The 17,718-nt window shown below is 46.4% G+C and overlaps 1 protein-coding gene across 2 annotated transcripts in view; it reads left to right on the top strand.

Annotated features, from left to right (window-relative positions):
• The window catches only part of fz2 (frizzled 2), a 171,810-nt gene that overhangs the window by 42,762 nt on the left and 111,330 nt on the right, over positions 1-17,718 (top strand). Inside the window, exon 1 of one of the 2 annotated variants that reach the window (XM_033464995.2) lies at positions 8,154-8,797. The exons of the other annotated variant lie outside the window; for it this stretch is intronic. The gene's annotated coding sequence lies outside the window, so the exon portion shown is untranslated. Of the gene's footprint in view, positions 1-8,153; positions 8,798-17,718 lie in introns of those variants that run through there. 2 annotated transcript variants of the gene reach the window in all.

Below are 17,718 nucleotides of genomic sequence, written 5' to 3'. Positions count from 1 at the left end.
TTATCTCCCGCTTTCTTTTCTACCTGCAACCCCTCCGGCCGCGTTGCACCGGCTGCCCGCCGCGGTGCACGGCGCTTCGGATCGAAGAATTTAGTGGCGTTTTGCTACAAGATTCTCTCATACATCGTCAAGTGCATTCGTGCACTCGTTTTCGCATTGGCGTCGCGTAATTTTTAACTAGCTTGCGGAATTCATTTTTACTCTAATATATTGAACGAATCGAATGTTGCTAAGATTTTTAGAACGCAATATTATTGAACTAATATTTTCTCTGATAAATTTCAACTCTCTAATTTGTAACCTGTGACGGCGATTTCCAGTTATAACGCTGTAAAGCGTGGACGTCATTTCTTTATTTCAACACTCGGATCGCGGGACTCGGGTCCATTAAGACCCGGAGCATAAAACCTGTTATCTGACTATTTAGTTCCTGTAATTAATTTAAGTTCTCGCGTGTTTCGTTAAGATTTCTAGCAATGTTAACGCGAGTAGAAGGCGCGCGTTAAAAAATATGTTGGAAAAATTGGTAAATAAAATTATGAACGATCGTAAACGTATTCAGTTATAGTTTTGTCGAATAACATTCGATGATCATTTTATAATTTCCCAACGTCTATAATTTACAGTTAAACACTGCTTAATAAATTGTTTAATGGTACTAACTGTTTCGATCGTGTACCAACAAGTAGTCGCCAGTAACGTTATCTAATAATTTCGTTTGGGATTATCACAGAAAGAGATTATTTAAATTTCTCCTACTATACTCCTACAATAATTAAAAATTCAATTAATAGACTTTCGATAGATAAACACGAATAAAATAAATCCGAATAGCACAATTTACCTAATCTATAAAGCACGATAATTTCGCACTAACCTCGTGCAAACGAGAAGAAGAAACACACTTCCATAATTAGCATGATTTCTACGTCTCGTTTAACACGGTTTCGATGCGACTCGGAACGAATGTGTGTAAACGAGCCGTGTTAGATGTTAATTGGCTATTAGTACGGAGCGTCTAGCATAGTATTTGGAGCGTCGTATTGCTGGAAGAGAAAGAAGCAATGGTTTTTTAGAAGGCGGAACCGTACAATATGAAAGAATCGTTTTGTCCAGCCAGCTGCTATCTCCAGAAGCATTACGCTATTGTACGGGCGGCCCGTGCAGACTTCTCGCGTTCTTCTCCTCGCGTTCCTCTCCTCCTCGCACACGCGAGCGTTACAGGAACCCGGTTGATATCGCGCACGAGAAGTCCGAGCGCACGCGGAGGCCACGAGGAAGCATTTACAGCCGTTTAATCGCGTCGCCGTACGAATGCCCGATGAGCCCGCATAAATAAACGGCCGATCAGCTCCGCTCGTGCACCCTCGACTCGCCTCCCTTTGATTTTTTTTTCGTTTCAATTCCCGCCCGCCACCCCCTCGCGTGATTCACTGCGCTCCTCGGCGCGCCGATACCGAACATCGGGGGCTAAGTACCTGCGCCGAAGGTATAACTCATTTGGTATCGGGCCACAGACACGTTTCCCTTCGACCCCTGCTCTCTCCGCCACTATCGCCGAGAATTACGAGCGTCATTACCATTAGTCGCGGTAATATAGTAGACGCTCCGCTACACTCTCGCGTCTAAGCAGATACCGGGGCCCTAAGTTTCAGCGGCCCGCCCCGGCGCGCCGGCCGCGATGATGACTGTCGCCGAAAGGAATGTTACCGCTGAATGCTCGCCGGTTATCGCGTTGCCGCGCTGAAATATGTGCAACTGCACTCGAATTGAAAAATCACCGGTGCCCCTAATGCCCGAGCGAGTGCGGTCTCTCTTCCGACTTTCGGGGAAGTCTCGGTCGAAGCGTTTATTAACAGAGCCCTTCGACACGACGGTGAACTTTGTGCGCCGATTAGAAACCTCGGGGAGAAGGTCTCTCGATTTGTGCCGGACAGGAATTTTGGTTTTCCAGTTTGGTCGCTGGTCCGAATAACCGAACGTTTCTCGATATCTTTCACTCTTGACCCCGGATTATCGCGGCCCCGGCAGCCCCGCGTAACTTTAATAGTTCATACGTTAATGTAATTATTTGCAAATTCGTGTAATCCTCTTTCAATTCGTCGAGCGTGCGGTGCGTCGACGGCAATTTGCTTTTGCGCTTACAGATTTGGAAATGTGAAATATTTACTGGAACGAGATCGTCGCTCGATTGTAACAGAATACTGGAACCGGTTACCCGGGAGTGACCAATTACTGTGACTTCGGTTTGTCCCCGGGCATAATGAACTTCGTATTTATCGAATAAGATATATTAAATTTTTGCGTTTTCTGTAATTTTATTCATGTTTTAATCGAAAGAAACGCTCATTGTCCCGTGTATCACGAATTGGGAAAGAGCTGAGGGTTCGGTAGTTTTTTTATAAAGCCGATCGGCTACGATACAAAACATCGTGTTGTAAAAAACCATTAAAAAAATACTATATAATAACTGCTTGCAATGAAGTTAGTTAGCCTTTTCGTATCATTTGACTATCGTAATTGGCATCGGTTGAGGAGTTAAAAGGCCGCATCGATACAGATTAAGTAATTACAATAATTGCCACGAACAAAACCGCAGCAGAGCCGTAATGATCCACCGAAAGGTCAAAAGAAAGTTACCGTTTCGCCCATTATGATTTCGCAACGCGCCCTTCTCGCGTGAACATACCGCGATCAACAGTCTCCACACATCTCACCTGTTACACTGTTGGCACCGATTCCGGCGAAATAAAACCCAATAGCATGCAGCTACGTAATAACACGTTGCCATCGTCGTCGTTTAATCGGCCACCGGAAATCGCTGCTTTTCGACCTACACGGAAAGTGTCAATGCACACGATTCGAAAAGGCCGGCGGACAGAGAGCTCCAATGTTCCATGAAATTTTCGAACATTTAAGGAAAAAAACTCCGTGCCACGAAATGACACTGATCACGAACGATCGCAGCAACCGCGAAACAACCTTGGCGTATCGTTTCCGATGACAGAGCCGGATAAAGTACAAGCAACGATTAATTCTGTTATTATTGCACGAATCGACGCGTCCCCGCGTCGTTCACGTGACCGTCGACGATCGAGCAAAACCGGAAGCAATTTCTCGCTCGAAATTCGGTCGCGAACGGTGTTCGGCGACACGCGATCCCGAGCGACGATGATTCGATCCGCTCGAAATGCCGGCCCTCGATCCAAGGTCGAGTGTCGTAGATCCGATCGACGCGCGCAAGATCGCCCGGTTCACGCCCGGTTATGGCAGCGGGTCCGCCTCCCGACGAGTTATTAATATCTTAATTACATCCGACTCGTTTTTGCGAGGACGTCTGGTCAATCAGTGTTACAAGACAGGACGAGATTTCGCGGGATTAAGCCCACGGCGTGTACAATCGTGTACCTCGGGCCTCGCGTGACGTGCACCGGGACTTGTCCGAGCACGCGATTAAGTGCGCGTACGATATTCAATCTAACGCGATACTGAGAAAGTCCAGAGCCGCTGTCTCGCGAAGAAACAGACTTTTTCCACTCGGCCCGGATTGGGCTGTCCTGTACACGCATCCAGCGGGCCGCAATTAAGCTGTCGTTCCTACCGAGAGTGATCATTAACGCTATCCGAGGATCTAAAACATTAGCTATTAGCGCCGATCGGAAAATATTTGACGGCCGCGCCTTTTTGTTCCGTCGTGAAAATGAAACGGTGAAATCTACGTTTTGCCGCACTTTCTCGAACGCCTTGTTGCTTCGTGTCTGGTCAGGAAATATCGTACCGACAATCTCTATGCTCTTCGTGTGCCGCCCCTTCATATTTTTACATTATGTAAAAGAAGTGCCAGCAATTTGTAAACTTACAACTGTAAAATTACAAGCTATTTGCTTATTCGTCAAATTTATTTACTCTCCTTTGAAATGGATCCCAGCCGAGGCAATACGGTAAATTCTCCCTAATTGACGCTCGGATTGTGCACAAAAATGGACAATTTGGGAAGAGGAGATACGATTATTCGAGACTCGCAGAGACTTGTTTTTATGGTTGTTGACAATCGATAACTGTAAGAAACGAGCCTGCACAATTTGGGCATCGATTAGGGAGCATTTACTTACTTACCTTTTTTACATAATATTTATTGTTTTTGTTAAAAAAGACAAAATCATGTTTCCATCATTCGCTTCCATCTGCAGTAGTGTGAAATTTCATAAGTCAAATTGCATAATTTGTACGAGTCTTCAGAATTTGTTTTCACGATGTCTTTTCTGATAAATACTTAAATCCTATATTCCGCAATCCAATTAATGCATTAACTTAATTTTTTTGAAACTGTGACTTGCTGCGTTTTTTCTTACAGCCACAGAAGTATAGACTCGAGGTAAACATTTTCATTTTTAGTGGTATTTAAACAAACTCTTAACAAAAGCTCGTATTTGTATATTTCTATATTAAAAATAATATAAAACAATAATAATAATAATACAAAACAATAATAATACAAAACATAATAGAAAATTATATTCAAATATAATGTTTTTTATGTTTGTACAAATATCAGTAACAGCGTAAAATTCGCTTCGAATCTATAATTCAATCTAATAAATTGCGAACTTCGATTCGTCATGACCCACTTCATCTACACGTCGCCCATCGTACTATGAAACCTGTTCTTTAAACTTCATCGATTAACAAATAGTTCACAGGAACGCGATCAGACAATTACGACCGAGACAACCTCTGGAACGTATTAGAAAGGCATCAATGTGTTATCGAATGATCGACGAGCAGCACGAATCACCGAAAGACATTACCGCAGCACGACTAGCGCGGCCCGATCGCCGCGGCGCGATCAGAAACGCGTATAATATTCAGCGGACACGACACCGAAATCGTAGCCGGCGCGCGAAACAGCGCATAAATTCTTTCGCTGCTGGAGCAAACAGCGCGTTCACACCTGGACCGAGCGTGAAATGTTTTTTCTTTCTTTTTCATTTCCAGCCCCCGCTTTTGTCGGGGACGAGAGACGACGGGTTTCCGGTAGCCCGGGGACCAATTAAATTCGCAGCGGTAACGGGATGATAATTCCGCGGCCGTTGTGCCGGTGAATAATCGAGCGGCCGGCCGGTATCGATCAAATATGTTAAATCGAACAGCAACGGCGCGGCGACGGCTCGCGATACTCCGCGGAATCGGAATTAATCGCGGCCATTGAAACGCGGAACGCGCGGGGCCCTCCGATCGGCCGTGTAATCAATTGCATATTCAACGGCGACACGATGGGGGGAAAAAGCGCGGCAAAACACTCGAGCCAATATCAATTCATCAAGGGTTAAGGGATAATTCGCGTCGGCGTTGCGGCGTCACGTGGCCGCGCGATTATTGTTCGAAAAAACGGACCGTAAATTTTTCGGCCGGTGGAAACCGTGGCGGGGTGGAAGGGGGGGGGGGGTTACAATCGACTCGAAAGTGACGCTCGATGGCCGATATAGTCGGCTTATTTCGTCGCGCATCCGGGGATGAACGATTGGAAAAACGAAAGAACGATGATATAGGGCCGGGCGCGGTTTACGAGCGGACGATTTCGATCGGCGCCGAGCGACGCTGAAATCTTTTTAATTGCCCCGACGTAAGCGGCGCGGGTCTCCTTCCGTCGGTTTAATATGCCTCGCAAACACGCCCCGCCGGTTTTAATCGAGCAATCGCAAACATTTGTTCAGCGGGTACGCTTCTGTCGTGGCCGCGGCTGCTTTGCGTCGGCGGCTTCCTACGCGGCGGTACCACTTTGCTCGTGCCGACAGGTCACTTGCTACCGAAATCGGGAGCTTCGAGGGACGTGGGTGGAAAACAGAGGGAGCGATGAACCTGGATACCGTTGTAACCGCGATTTCCAAGAGATAAACGAACGAATCCTCGAATCGAACGAACTGCCGCACGGACTAATTGATTAAACGTTGCCGAAGCCAACGGCTAATTTTATTCTTGGGAAACTGGGGACCTGTAATGCTTATCGAATATTTCACGCACACTCGGATGGTCAAAGTGCGTGATCATCGGCCGCAGTTACAAAGTTACCGGTGGTTTTAATTGGTAGCGCGCGATGGCCGTATCCTCTATAAATAAAAAATAAAAGAAGAGAACTAAAAGTTTAGAGGACTAGAAGAGAAGAAAAATAGTCTAGTCTCTCGTGTTCTCGCAGTAATAAATATAATAACAAAGAACCCGCGTTTTAGAAAATAGAGCACCGATGGTAGGAAACCCACGATGCTTTAGGCGAAACGATTTTTTGACCGGGAACACATCGGCGAAACGGTATGTAAACTTAAAAGAACTCGCACGTACGCCTATGCCACTGGCAGATACAAATTAATAATCCCTCCTTCGCGAACCGCGCCGCACGCTTTGTAATAAAAGATTTTTCATCCGGGAAAATGTCGGCGAATTACCACTAAATGTATTCAACCCTGTGCCTGACATCCAAAAATAAAAAAAAATAATAATTCCATCCGGCGGTCACGCTGAATGCTTTATACGGAGGACTTTTCTTCAACCAGAGAAATGTCAGCTAATTAGTTAGCCACCCCTGACTGAACGCGGCTCAATGTTTGTGACAGTCGCACTCGGCCCATGAAAAAATAATACTCTCACCTTACAATCGCCCTGAAAGCCTCGTAACAGGAACCTCTGTGAACCAGGAATGTCTCAGCTTTTAATTAGCCAACCCCCGCCGAGCTTGACCGTAGATCTGCGACAATCGCGCATTTGAAAATAATATTTAACATTTAGACTTGAGCGCTTTATGACGGAGAGTTGTTTAAAAGCAAAATATGGCAGGCCAACGAATCGCCTCTAATTGGATTCAGTTTTGTCCGAGTGATACTCCCGCATAGGGAAATAATAATTCTAGCCTGTGATTATGCGAAATGGTTAATTATCAAATCTAAACAATTTTAACCAATGAGAAAACCACGCGTAATTGAACTACACCCTCTGCTATTAACAATTCAAGACGAAAATTACTATTCCCTTCCAACGATAATACTGACGTTTTTACAATATCGTCGACCATGGATAACACGAGCAAACTAAAAATCACCCCCGAAAGCATACTTTTACAAATGGTCCGAAAACAGCAAACCAACGAAACACGTCCTTGTATGAACTAAACTTTGTACCACTGTAATTCCGAAACAAAACTACTACTCCCATTTCGCAACCCGACAAAATTATTTACATTCAGCAAACTACAAACTACCTCCAAAAACAATATCTCTACCAACTATCAACAAATAAATAAACCACCCCTCAGTCGACACAACTTGCTATCTCCAATAATTCCAAACCAAAAGCCCTATTTCCACCCAACTGTCGCACACAATTATTTATCAAAAATATATTATCGAGCATGGAAACCCTCGGCAAACTAAAAACCACCCCTAAAAAAGGAACCTCTCCGAAGCACCCACGTCGAGACCGCGCCAAAAGCTGGTTAAACCGAACAGACATCGGTAAATCAGGAAATCACCCTTGAAAGTACCGACCCCCGCAACCCAGTGAGTAAAAAACCCACCCCATCGAGTCCGCGACCTCGACGATGTAAAACAGAAGAAACGAAAGAACGCGGCGGACTCGGTCTCAAGGGTGAAACGTTTCTAAATGTTGTTCTTCTCCGGCGACTCGTGTTTCATCCATCAGGACGAGGGTGCGCGGGGGTGGCGGTGGATCGGGAGAGAGAGAGTTTCTCGCCGGCGGTTTCTCGGCGACTTGGGAAAGGTCGGAAGCCGCGGCAGGATCGATGGTGCGAAGCGATGAAAGAAAAGCATCCGCGCGAAAGGGGCAGTCGCGTACAGGCGATGCGACGCGTCTTTATCGGCGGTCGTGGTGCGTCGCCGACGCCGCGTCGTCGGGGTCGTCGGATACGTCGGGCGCGGAGTGTGCGCGTGTCGCGGGAGCGTTCTCGAGCGTCGCACACAGTCGAGGGAGGGGGAGGGACAGAGGCCACGCACACGTTGGAAAATCGGCGCGAAACCGACGGAGACCGGCCGCAAAAGCGAAAACCCCGGCGGGAGCGAGCGAGACGGGGCGAGAGTACGCTTGCGCGCGCGAGCAAGCGCGCGCTCCTCGCGAGCGTCGATAAAAGCGAGCGCCGCCGGGCGGAGCGTACACTTCTCGCGCGCCTTCGAGACCGGCAACCCGGCGGACGCGAGACGACGCGCGGCAAACCCTTCGAAAATCGAGCTGACGTCGCACGCACCGGTTCGCAAACGCTCGAGAGACTCGAGAAGGACGATCCTCTCCCCCCGTGGCTCGTCGCCGCGAGACGGAGGTGTGTGCACGTAGATACGACCGGTACGGTCCCGTGGTCCTCCAGGGATACAAAAGGTTCCATCCGGGGTTAACGGGGATCGAGTGGAGAGACTTTCGCATGAAAGCCGTCTCTCGTGACTGTTCGCCAGTGTCAGTGAAAACGATCGAAGAACAACGCGGTACAGTTAAATGGAAGGGAAATATCGGCGATCTCGCACGGCGGACTGAGCCGCGTCGGCCGGGAAGTTCAACGACAGAGATCCTCGCGGTTGATGGATGATCGTTAGATCGTCCGCGAGCGCGAGCAGGACAGACGACGCCGCGCCAGACGGTTTCCGCGTGGCGTTCGCCGGCGAAACGGAGCTTTTATCGGTGCCATAAATCGTGGACATGTCGGGAATCCCTTGTCGTTGACGACCCGCAGAAAGGGACAGGTACCACGCACGGGGACACGCGCGTGCCGATTTACCACGATCTAATCGGGACCGGCGATCAGGTAAGAGGCATTCGTCCACAAAACGTAGAAATTAGATAAGAACATGCTGCGGAGGTGTTATCGCGACCGTTGGCCAACGATTGAGGCTACTGTTGTTGAGCCATTCGGATCGCGCCGACTGTGATTTTATCCAGGAAGATATAGTCGGTGTTTGTTCCGGTCCTCGGTGTGTTGGAACTCGTGATTGGAAACGGTGGACAAGTGTGAGCATTTTTATCGGGGAACGAAAGATCGCTCGATATTACAATATCTATTTCAAAATACAACTTTGAGTAGGACTCGTTCGTTGATCCGCTATTTATTACTCGTTGCTAGTATCTAACAGGTCACAATTAATTAACGTAAAAAATTGGTTAAATTGTCAACTAATGGTTTCGTCAATATTCTTCTGTGGCTTGTAACCTGCGCGACTAAGGGTCTTTCCACAATGTTACTATCGTTCTCGCCATTCACTATACAGTAATGTCTCTCCAATTGACGCTCAGATTGTCCACAAGAATGGACAATCTTGGAAAAGCAGGTACGATTATTCGAGTCTCGTGGCTCCTTTTTATATTTACCAATTTTCAACAATTATAAAAATGAGACGCTAAACTCGAATAATCGTATCTCCTCTTCTCAAATTGTCCATTTTTGTGCACAATCTGAGCGCCAGTTAGGTAGTCATTACTGTACTCTGTAATATTCTATAATTTAGTATGTGTTGTAATAAATCTCATGAGAGATTTCCTTGAAAGAAAAAGAAGAATATTCTCTCCTGTTAGATTGAACACCGGTTCTTCCTCTATTTTCGTCTCATTTTCATCTATATTGTATTCTTTTCATAAAAACCTATGCATTTAATCTGTAAACCGTGAATCTCGATACAAGCTGCAAATTCGTAAATGCAGGAAACCGTGAACTTCAACGTAAATTAATTACATCACGATTTGATGTCCTCTTGTCAAATGCGAGCTTCTTTCAAGTGTTCCTAAAACGATAGAGAGAAACGCGACGTTGCACAGCGATCGACCGATACAGTTTTCGTCGATTTCCATCGCGCCGCCCACTCGGCCGAGCCAATGACACCGGCAGACCAATTACCACCGAATCACGTAGCAAAAAGCAATTTGCTGTCGTCTAGAACATTTCCGCTCCAGAACCGCGGGTAGTAAACACCTCAACGATCCACGCGAAAGCATTTGTCACGGTGGACAGTGTTGCGCGCCACCGCGGCGGCCGCAAACGCATAAACATCTCGAGGCGACCAATAATTCCAACGCGTGTTTACACACGGAAGGTGTGTCCCGAGGATCGGGCGTACGTACCGCGTGTCGTCGAGCTAAATACCGTGAGGCGGATCGATTCGACGCGCCTAGTTTCTCGTTCTCCTGTTTAGTATACGGGAGGCGTCCGGGGTCCGATCGTCGGAGAAAAGCGTCTTATCGGGACGCGGGGTCCGCTCCCTCGGAAGCGTGCACCCTCTGTTTTGTCCGGCCGGAGCCCCCACCCCCGTCGGCTCGTCACGGATCACCCTTCGTAACGAGCGCTTTGAATCGGACACACTGTCGCGTCGAAACGCGACGTTTCCAAGTGGCGGTCCCGCTTCATTAGATTCTGTTATCCGGCGGCGCCCATTGTCCCCGGGACCGGCCGAGGCCCCCGTTTAGGGACACCTGGCCAAACCGGGGCCAGCGTCCAGCGACAATGCGCACGACCCACCCGCGCATTATCTCGCAATTACTTCGCCGAGCGGTCCCGCGTGCTCGTTCCGTGCGCGGTTAATACGCTGGGCGGGCTGGAAGAAGAGCGCAAACGACGGGCTCGTTACGACGCATTGAACGCCGAAAAACGCATATGCTCTCGGCCGGCTGACTCGCAAACACCCGTGCTTCCGAGGGCGCTCCGCTGCAGCTTCATCCCCTTTCCCCCAATTGCCAGACTCGGCTGGATCGAACGGCCGCCGATGCGATGGGAGCGTCGCGATATACCGACGCGACGGCTTAATATTCGAAACAGGAGCACGGGGGCCTGGTCGGGTCGGCTGATTTCGGTGTCGGACAGTTTGTCGGCGGGCTCGATAGTTCGCCACCTGGGAGAGGAAACTGCTCCAAATATCGGGAACGCTTTACCTGTAATTGGCTGGAAGCGTTTTGGCTCATTACGTAGCGAGCAGTCTCGGCTCAGCCGACTGTGGTTCCCTTGGGCCGCCATATTCCACTGTTTGGCAGCGGCCGCAAGTCAACGCCGTTCTGTGCCCGTCTCGAAACTTCGTTCCGCAATCCTCGCGCGCGTCGCAAATAATTACAGTGATGTCTCTCTAATTGACGCTAAGATTGTCCAAAAAAGTGGGCAATTTGGGGAGAGTGATACGATTATTCGAGCCCTGCCGTTTGTTTTTATAGTTACGAATTGTCGACAACTATAACAACGAGTTGCAAGGCTCGAATAATCGTACCTCCCCTTCTCAAATTGTCCATTTTTGTGCACAATATGAGCGTCAGTTAGGGAGACATTACTGTATCTGGAGTATAGTAACTGGGTGGGGACTGTGATTCAAAGTGAGGGGAGGGGGCAATGTTACGAACAAATAAGGAAACGGTATTAAATTCGTTTCATTCTTCGCAGGTGAGGACGCCGCGCAAAGAGTCCGGGAAGCGATGATTTGTGGCCGAAAGTTTTATATTAAAAAGATCTGTTTTCCTTCGAAGCGAAAACCTATCGAAGGTTCAAAATCCAAGATATCAGTCCTTTCGACAGCTCCACGAGCTAAAAAAATGAATTTTTCTTATTATTCCCTGTAGAATATCATATGCAAGCTGTGTAGTACATTTTAGCTGAGAAAAAATTGATTAGAAGTGATAGTAACTTTTAAGTGCAAATTTGTACCTCGAAATGTGAATTCCATGTGGATTTTAACATGCAGACGTTCGCAGTGTACTACAGTAATGTCTTCCTAACTGACGCTCAGATTGTGCACAAAAATGGACAATTTGGGAAGAGGGGATACCATTATTCGAGCCTTGCAGCTCGTTTTTATAGTTGTTAGCAATTCGTAACTATGAAGAAACGAACCGCAAGGCTGGAATAATCGTATCTCTTCTTCCCAAATTCTCTATTTTTGTGGACAATCTGAACGTCAATTAGGGAGACTTTATTGTATTTCTTGTCGCGACGAGTATACAGTAATGTCTCCCTAACTGACGCTCAGACTGTGCACAAAAATGGACAATTTGGGAAGAAGAGATACCATTATTCGAGCCTTGCAGCTCGTTTTTATAGTCGTTGACAATTCGTGGCTATAAAAATGAACCGCAGGGATCGAATAATCGTCTCTCTTCTCCCTAAATTGTCCACTTTTGTGGACAATCTGAGCGTCAATTGGAGAGACATTACTGTATTCTGCGATTTCGTTCGCCTTTTGCATTTTGGATGTCTGTTGAATTTTTAGTTCGTATAACGCCGCTGAACTTTATACATGTATGCGCGCTTTATACATATATCTACAACCAGAATATGGTTGTAGAACTGTACAAACACGCTCGATCGCTGTCGATGTTGAAACGGGAAGGACCAAGCGAAACGGTGCATATTCCAAAGCGTTCTTATATACACGTACAAACATACGGGTAATTTACGGGCGATTTCGTCCGTGCATAGATGACGCGGTTAGAGCTCGTGGTACGTGTTCCAAACGGAATCAGATTGCGATTTATTCGCACACTTAAATGAACACGTTCAATGAGAATGGGAAAAGATTATTGATTTTACATATGTTCGAAGAGAGAGAGAGAGTGAATTTTCGCGCAGATTGTTCCATCTACGATCGAATTCGATTGACTGGAATCTTGTTCCGAATCTTATGGTTCAAGCGCTCGTAAGAGTCACGCTAAATCAGCGCAATTTATTTCACAACGTGAGAGAATAGGAAAGACGTTATTCGTTAAAGTGGTTTCTGTTCAGGGTATATTCGAGATACGAAACAGCCGAGAACAGATCACAGTACAAAATCGCAAATGCGATATTGTCTAGAAGTTTCTATGGACGAACATTTTCTCTAATCCAATACGCAGAAAAATGCATCGAGCACTTTCGTCGTCAACCTGTCGCAGAGTGATGGGAAAGGCTGAATTAGGAGCGCGAAAGTCAATAATCAACAATGGAGTAGACGTTTAACTCTTCGCACTCGAGTGGTGACTCTGAGGCACCATTAAAATTGTTATAGCATATCCCAAGATAATTTTTATATTAACAAAGTTTACTTTTAAGAAATTGTTAAAAGTGTAACTGTTGTACAAGTCACCACAAGACTCAATTTCGTATGCATAAAATGCACTTTGTCATATAAAATGGAAATATTATAAGTCAGAAAAATTATTTTAGGTTTACGGTTAAAATAGCTTCGAGTGCAGAGGGTTAATACTATTTCTTGCGTCAACAAATATGCTCGTAAAAGTTAAAATCAACAATCTTATAAAAAAATAACATCGAAGTAAAGGATATTTTCGTCTCCTGTTATTTCTTGTTTAGAGGAGGAGGCTTCTCGAGGAGGCTTTAAGAAATTCATTGTTTAAGTTCTTTGTACGAAACACTTTTGAGATTCGACCGGATTCGCGTTAATTTTTGTATAAACATTAAGAATGGAATGACACGTGGTTTAGGTTTTCATCAAATTTGATTGCGCACAAGTGCGCAAGGGTTATTTTTTCAGTAACAATTATTACTAATTAAAAGCTTCAGAAACAATTGTTTCGGTAGTAATTATAATGCTCAAAAATTTAAATATCGTCCCCCTTTTATTTTTCATTGTTATTCTTGTTATTGTTCCTATGATAAATTTCATTTCTGAACAAGATAACATCTAGCACAGAATTCTCGATTAATTGTCTCGATGGTTATCTCGATTATCCAGAATTTTGCACTCCTAGAATCGGCGTTCTTTTTCCCGCCGTTCGTCGCCGTTCCCCAATTTTCCAGCGCCTGGGCGACACCCTCGACTTTCGTAGCAGCAGTTTCGAGTGAGATTCCGCGCATTCAGCAATTATACCGACGCAGTAAATGTACAACAGATCCCATATCCGGGATCTAAGAGGGTGAAACAGCGTGTCTGGCCGCGTAATCCCTGATTCAAAGTAGAGCTCGTCGGGACTATCTTGACGGCCGCGGCGGGTAAGCAGCCCCGCTGAACCCTTGGGATCGCGGTGTTGCGTGGCTCGGGGTCGATTGGCGAGATAAAAGGACGGCGGGGGCCACGGTTTACAAAGGGCGAAAAGAGGACGGGACAGGTGTACGCCGCGCGCGCGGAGTCGGCCGAGCCGGGCCGAGGCATCTAGCGCAGCGCAATTACCTGCCGCTAGAATTAGCCGGCCGCCTGTGAATCACAATTAATTCGTAATTAAATCCTTTGGCTAGGAGGCGTGGTCCTTTTCAGCGATGTATAGAGCGCGGCTCCGTGCACCGGTTGGTGGGCACCCACGTCCGACCGCTCCGGACCGAACGACGTCGAGCGTATCGTCGGGCCGGGGTGACAGCCGGAAATAAAGGGCCGGCCGTGCATTAACGTCGACGGTCAAAGGGTCGCTCGAATATCGACCGAGACGGTCGACAGCGTTAAATTGCCATTTGTCGGCCGGGGAATGCCTCTGATTAGCGCGCGGCGGCTATCACCCAATACGTCGCTTCGCTGCGAAGTCGACTAAGTAAAATTCGCTGCCACACGCGGCGAGAAAAGAAATGGCCGCCTGCCGACGATTTACCAAGTGAGAAAAATTCGCGCCGTGAGTTTCGATCATTTCAGAATTCTAACCCCGGAATTACGACGGAAAACGACGGAAAACGACGAGGTCGCGTTCCGCGACCCTCGCAACGCCTCCGGGGGGAGGTTCGCGCACGGGTTAGCCCTCTCGACTTCGTTAGCCCGGTCTGTATCGATTATCGTAATCTCCGTTCCGATAATGTGTCCCGGAATTACGAGCTTCCTGGTATCGATATTTTTCGAAGCCGCGCGTGGGTCCGCGATTATGCGCCGGCAACTCGATTATAAATTGAATAAAGACAAATTCGCGTGATGCCGAGATTAAGTTCACGCTCCGCGGCGAAAGCACGCGCAGTTTACAACCAGGAAGTTCACACGTTCGCGATATCTATCGTCCCTGGCGCTACAGAACCAACACGCGTAGATCCGAATCTCTCCATTAAACTTCGGTTCGGAGTTTATTGTAGATCCTGTTCGCAGATAGAAATCCCGGTGTTCCAACTGTAATTTAGAGGAGGAGTCTGCCTGCTATCTGACGCGAAAAACAACCATCCTCGAGGAAGAAGCTAATTCGTTCTCGCTGCTAAGTAACTGTCGAGCTACGGACTCGATGATCTGAACGAGAGATCTCTGGGAAATTATATTCTCGGAGGAAATTACCGCGGTGTTGTCTACAAGAGAGAGACGATATTATAACTCAAGTTCATATTAAAAGTTTATCATAGATCGACGCGTTACAGTAAAAGCAAATAAATTCTTGTAAAAATATATAATTAAGTTTATGCTGCAATTTAAAATTAATCGAAATTTATTAAAAATATTTACATTTTGTATTTGTGATTTAATATAAAACTCATTGTAATTTAGATTTATATTTACATTTTCTTGTTAAAAATGTCCATATTAGCTACAATTCAAGTCCTACTTCAACGCTAAACCTACCCCGGTCGGTTACGCAGTTTTTATTTTAAACTTACCGGAATTACGAAGCCCCTCTCATAGAAAATTATCGAATAAACTTCTCGATTCAAACATAATAAAAATGGCGGAAAGTCTCTTTTGTCATTCATGCAAGCCATCATACATTGGTCACTTTTAGAGCTGGCTAGGTTCAACCTGAATGTTTTCTACTCTCAAACAATTATCGTATTATTAGACAAGCTTCGAAGAGCCCAATAAAAGTTTGCATTTCTTCTTTTACGATAAAGAGATCGCTGCGCCATCGCAAAAAGCAACGGCGTAACGGAGTAAAGGGAGAAATTCCAAGACGCGCGCGGTGCAGAGTGATTAACCAAGAACCGGGAAGAGTCGGACGACTCGTCGCAGGTTCTTACACCCTTCTCCAGACAAAGGGAGACCGATCGTTGACAGGGACGATTAATATCAGGAGTAAATTGGCAATTCCGATCAAAGCGAGAGCGTTTCCCTGTTCCCAGTGGGCTGGATGCGGGCGAGGGTTGAACGCACACAGGCGTTCGTCGTGCGTTCGGTATAAATTTTACGGCCGACACCCCCGCCGCGCAGCCTGGCGTTCCTTATCGCGAGGATCAGCCCGCGGCACGGACGCGCCGCGCCGGGATCGTCCGAAAATTACTTTCGCCATCCTGATCGCATTTCCGATCGAGTTGGCCGGCCGGCCGGCCGGCACGGAAAACTCGATACGAATTACCGCCGGGGGCTGTAATATCGGCCGTTCGAGCGGTCCGCTCAGACACGGAATTCGCTCGAGCCTTTCTTCGACGATCTACCGTTTTTCTCCGGCTCTTCGTTCCGTTCCGATCCGTTCCGTTTCGTTTCCTTTCCTTCTTTACCCGTGCCTTGTTCTCCGACGCTCCCCGCAGCCCGGTCGGGATAGTATCAAGAGTCGAGAGAAATAGTTGAACCGAAGCGGAAAACAGTCGGGAGGCCAGACGCTTGAAAATTCCAGCGGCTGGACGGTCGGTCGTTTGCGATAATCGATGTCTCCTCTTCACGGTTCTCCACCCTTCGGGACAAACGAGCCGAGCGTACCCCGTTGAGTTACGGTGGCTGTACACGCGACGTACTCGCTCGTCGCCCTCCGCGGAAATTCTGCGAACCGTGATCTCTCCTATCCCAGTCCGTTTCAATCACGAGTCAACCTTTTTGCCCGGCGAAACCTCTAGCCTTTCTCCGGGGCTGAGGCTAGACGTCCAATCGAGAGTTAAACCGTCGCGAGTTGCTCTAGAACAGTACCTCCTTGGAAGCGAATCCTCGTTAATTTCTTTTTTCTTTTGCAAATACAATGTCGGTCTGTCTGTGAAAAAAAAACGGGAAATTCGCGGATCTTATGGCGATTGGCATGATGTATCCGGTGGACTGGTCGATTTTTCAGACCAAGAAAATTTGGGAATAATAATCGGTGAAAAAGAGGGCAATTCGGAGAACCCCTCTTTTTTCGTAAGAAGGAAACAAACTACGGAATTAGGAAGAGCTGGGAGGATACGTGGACGTATTAAGACAAACAGAAGACGTGAGAATCATATTGATAGAATGATAGACAACGCGGAATGATGAAGAAAATAGTTTATGGAGCTGCAACAGATTACAAGAAGTGAAAATTTTACAGAAACTCAGAGTCGAAAAATCTTAGAAAAGGAGAAGGGGTTAGAATCAATAATGAAGGAAGAAATAAACGCAGCAATTAAAAATGAGCAAGATACAGCTATAGTATTTTGTAAAAAGATGTGAGAAATTATTCTAATACACCTGTATGCAGGGTGTCCCATAATTATGATAACACATGGAATTATAACATAATTATGGGACACCCTGTGTATGGACGGCTCATCGGTGTAAATCCATTGACTTTAAAATGGAGATAAATAAGAACTTTGCAAATTAAGTATAAAAAGATAGCAACGCCACTAATAGTGCAAGGCACAGTTTTTTATTATAAGATGAACTTGAGCAGAAAAGAAACAAAAGAAAGATGTCAATGTTTTCTTAGAAAAAGCAATTCACTCTGAACAATTTTGTTTAGTCATTCCGTGATCGATATAAGTGCTGCTATCATAGGATTCTTCGATTGATAAATCATTATAGTCGATTTTTTAATAAATAAACAATAGAAATGTACTTGCATCGCGTAACTCATTTTTAAAGAAAAGTGGACCGATTGGCTGCTATAACGAATCAAATACACGTCTTGCGCCTCTCATCGTCTCTA

The sequence above is a fragment of the Megalopta genalis genome, chromosome 12 (assembly GCF_051020955.1).
Source record: "Megalopta genalis isolate 19385.01 chromosome 12, iyMegGena1_principal, whole genome shotgun sequence".
Classification (NCBI taxonomy): domain Eukaryota; kingdom Metazoa; phylum Arthropoda; class Insecta; order Hymenoptera; family Halictidae; genus Megalopta; species Megalopta genalis.
The sequence above is the reverse complement of the archived record's forward strand: the minus strand, read 5'-3'. Positions and strand labels throughout refer to the sequence as shown.